The sequence below is a fragment of the Tenrec ecaudatus genome, chromosome 13 (genome assembly GCF_050624435.1).
Source record: "Tenrec ecaudatus isolate mTenEca1 chromosome 13, mTenEca1.hap1, whole genome shotgun sequence".
Taxonomy (NCBI): domain Eukaryota; kingdom Metazoa; phylum Chordata; class Mammalia; order Afrosoricida; family Tenrecidae; genus Tenrec; species Tenrec ecaudatus.
The window spans coordinates 100,681,969-100,686,194 of NC_134542.1; the positions used below are offsets into that span (position 1 = coordinate 100,681,969).

The 4,226-nt window shown below is 43.0% G+C and overlaps 1 pseudogene; it reads left to right on the top strand.

Moving 5' to 3' along the window:
* The first annotated feature begins 2,971 nt into the window (after positions 1 to 2,971).
* Positions 2,972 to 3,938, top strand: LOC142424414 (small ribosomal subunit protein RACK1-like; annotated as a pseudogene).
* The last annotated feature ends 288 nt before the right edge of the window (positions 3,939 to 4,226 follow it).

The window sequence follows — 4,226 nt, forward strand, 5'->3', positions numbered from 1 at the left end:
TTCTCACTTTCTGCTCTAGTAATTTCCCTCTCATTGATGTAGCTAGACCCACTGCCCTTAAACTTCTCATTTGGGCTTTAGAGTTGCTGTAATCCCTTTGGTCTCATGAGATGTGTTTTCTCCTTGAATACACTTCTTGAGGATGATGGTCTTCAGTGTTTAGGCTAAATTATTCCATTGCTCTTGTTTGCTTTTTAGTCATGTCTTTGCTGGATAGTTCAACTTGGAGGTTATAAGGGTATTCTGTGACATTAGTCTTGGGGTTCTTCAGCCTCAATGTGCCCAGGAAATCTAGATTCTCTGAGAATTTGAAGTTCTGTTCCACCTTTTCCCCCTTTCTAGCAGGATGCATTTCTGATATCTCAGATTGAAATCTCCAGTGAAGGTCGCGGGTGCCACCATTTCTTCGGATCTCATGCCGGAGAAAGAAGTAGTCAATGGGAGATACTCTGATGCATGGAATTCCATCTGCCTCTATTGCTCTAGAAAAATTGCTATATTATTTGTGGCCACTTACAAGCATTTAGGACCCCCGCAGTTTACTCAACAACTTGCAGGTTTAATTATTCACAAAGATCATGACCCCGATCCTTCAAGCCAAGTAAACTACTCCAGGGATGTGTTTACTTTAGTCTGAATAGTATCAGCAGCTGTCACCCTCACTTTGGGCTATTGTTCAAAAATTCTGTACAACATAATATCTTCCCATTTATCTTTTTCCCTCATGCACAGTATATTGATGTCACATTAGTTGTATGGTATAAATTTCACCCATATTTGTTCTTTCTCATCACTATAAACACAATTTCCCTGCTACCTCAAGAATTAATTTCAATTTCACCTCACTCCATACCTGATAACTATTAAAAATAATTGATCTTTATATACTTATCTATTCTTATAATTTAATAAAATAAAAATTAAATAATATTTTAATACTTGACTGACTTAATTTGACTGACTTATTTCATTCAGAGGAGCTATATGATATGAAGAAGAAGGCATCATCAAGATCCAAGGAAGGCTTATTAACAACCTGTAGTATGTAGATGACTCGAACTTGCTTGCTGAAAATGAGGAGGAACTGAAACATTTGCTGATAAAGATCAAGGACTGTAGCCTTCAGTATGGGTTACAACTCAATGTAAAAAGAGCCAAATCCTCACAACTGGGCAAAAGGTAACATCATGATAAATGGAGAAAAGGCGGAAGTTGTCAAGGATCGCATCTTGTTTGGATCCACTGTCAATGCGCATAGAAGCAGTAGTTAAGAGACCAACAGATGTATTGCATTAGGTAATTCTGTTGTAAAAGACTTCTTTAGAGCATTGAAGAGCAAGATGTTATTTTGATGAGTAAGATGGGCCTGCCCCAAGCCATGGTACTCTTTATCACATCATATAGATATGAGTTGCACATTGAATACAGAAGATTGTAAAACAGTGATTCTCAACTTGTGGGCCGTGACCCCTTTGGGGGTCAAAAGACCCTTTCACAGAGGTCGCCTAAGACCATCGGGAAACACATATTTCCGATGGTCTTAGGAACAGAGACACCGCTCCTCTATCCGTCTTCAGGCGGGTCCGCCCACATGCAGTTACGCCCACATATGACTGGCCAGCATGAAGGCTGTTACCCATGCTACACCATGCTTCAAGACAAAATTTCATTTATTTGTAATCAGAAATAGATATTTCACAATATATAATTACATATTATTTTAGTGATTAATCACTATGCTTTAATTGTGTTCAATTGTAACAATGAAAATACATCCTGCATATCAGATATATACATTATGATTCATAACAGTAGCAAAATTATTATTATGAAGTAGCAATGAAAATAAATTTATGGTTGGGCGTCACCACAACATGAGGAAGTGTATGAAAGGGTCACGGCATTAGGACGGTTGAGAACCACTGCTGTAGAAGATTTGATGCCTTTGAATTGTGGTACTGGAAAAGAACACTGAACCCATGCACCTCTAAAAGGACAAACTCATCTTTATCGGAACAAGTAAGGCCAGAGTGCTCCTTAGAGGCAAAGATGACAAGACTTTGCCTGGAGAGACCAGTCTCTGGAGATGGTCATCAAGTTTATTAAAGTGAAGGGGTGGCCCCAAAGAGGAAGGCCCTCAACGAGATGTATTAACACAGAGGCTGCAGCAAGGGGCTCAAGCACGGGAACAATTGTGAGGATGGCTCAGGACCATGCGGTGTTTTTCCTTCTGTTGGGCTTAGGGTCTGAGCTGACTCTATGGAAACATCATGGGTGTGAGCTGACTCTATGGCATCTAACAACAAGAATATTTAATTCAGCCTAATATCTTCAAGAATTTTATATGTTATGGCAGAAACCATTTTAATTTATTGTGTGTATCACTTTTACTGAGTCTATGTATTTAACTGTGTATATGTATATTTCATTTGTCTGTTCATCTTTTGATAGACTTTTAGATTGTTTCCAGGTTTTTTGCCATTATGTTTTAAAACTGTAGGTGTGAACATGCCTGCTCATGTTACTACCGTTAAGTCTCAGGTGTGCATAAATAGAATAGCCACCCGGTGTCATATTGTTGAATCTAGGTTTGGACTCACAGGTGCTCTGTGTGTGACAGAAGGAAACCCTGCAGTCCTGTGCCAGCCCCACTACTGGTGTTATGGTTGAGCCCAGAGTGTGAGGTATTGTATCAATCCATCTCATTGATGGTTTCGCTGTTTTTGCTGGTCTTTTACTTACCATGGACCATGTAAGTTTTCAGGGCGTGGTTCTCTCTGGTATCATGTCCAAAGTATATGAGACTAGTAGCCTTGCTTCTAAGGAGCATTCTGGACAAAATTATTTGTTCTTATGATAATCATGGTATATTAAATATTATTTTTCAACACCATCTTAAAAATGCAACAGTGCGCTTTTTCTCTGCTGAACATCAGCAAGAGCTGGTGTGTCGGAGCTACACGGTGCCATCCTTGTCGTTGCGGCAACCCCCGCACCTGCCGCCGCCATGAATGAGCAAATGACCCTTTGTGGCACCCTCAAGGGCCACAACGGCTGGGTAACGCAAATCGCTACCACGCCACAGTTCCCCGACATGATTCTGTCTGCCTTGCGAGATAAGACCATCATCATGTGGAAGCTCACGAGGGATGAAACCAACTATGGCATTCCCCAACGTGCTTTGCTTTGCGTGGTCACTCTCACTTTGTGAACGACGTGGTCATCTCTTCTGATGGCCAGTTTGCGCTCTCAGGCTCCTGGGATAGAACACTGCGTCTCTGGGATCTTACAACGGGCACCACCACAGGCCGCTTTGTAGGCCATACCAGGGACGTGCTGAGTGCAGCCTTCTCTGACAACCGGCAGATTGTCTCTGGCTCCCGAGATAAGACCATCAAGCAGTGGAATACTCTGGGAGTTTGCAAGTACACCTTACAGGACGAGAGTCACTCTGAATGGGTGTCCTGTGTGCGCTTTTCACCCGACAGCAGCAACCCCATCACCGTCTCCTGTGGCTGGGACAAGTTGGTCAAGGTGTGGAACTTGGCTAATTGCAAACTGACAACCAACCACATCGGCCACACAGGCTACCTGAACACTGTGACGGTCTCTCCGGATGGATCCCTCTGTGCTTCTGGAGGCAAGGATGGCCAGGCCTTGCTGTGGGATCTCAATGAAGGCAAACACCTTTATACTCTCGATGGAGGAGACATTATCATTCCCAACTGCTATTGGCTCTGTGCTGCCACCGGCCCCAGCATCAAGATCTGGGACTTGGAGGGCAAGATCATTGTGGATGAGCTGAAGCAAGAAGTGATCAGCACCAGCAGCAAGGCCGAGCGGCACCTCTCTGGCCTGCTCTGCTGATGGCCAGACTGTTTGCGGGTTACACAGATAACCTCGTGGGAGTATGGCAGGTGACCATCGCTACTCGGTAGAAATGTGTGGCACAGCTTTTTTGAAATTAAAAGACTGGCTTTCTGACCTTTGGGAAGTATCTTTTGTGATACACACAACATCCAATTCTTTTTCATTGCTTACATTTTAAAAGTTGCACACTGAAAGCAGGTGGTAAATCGACTAGGCTTCAGTTTAAAGCCACCTGTCAGTCTTCCTGGCGGCTAATGGCTTGTGCAGAAAGTTAGCCAAGGGAAAGAGATGTGACCACCAGAGACAGGTGACTGCCACTTGTATGTATGTGTGTATATCTATGAGCAACCGGTTTT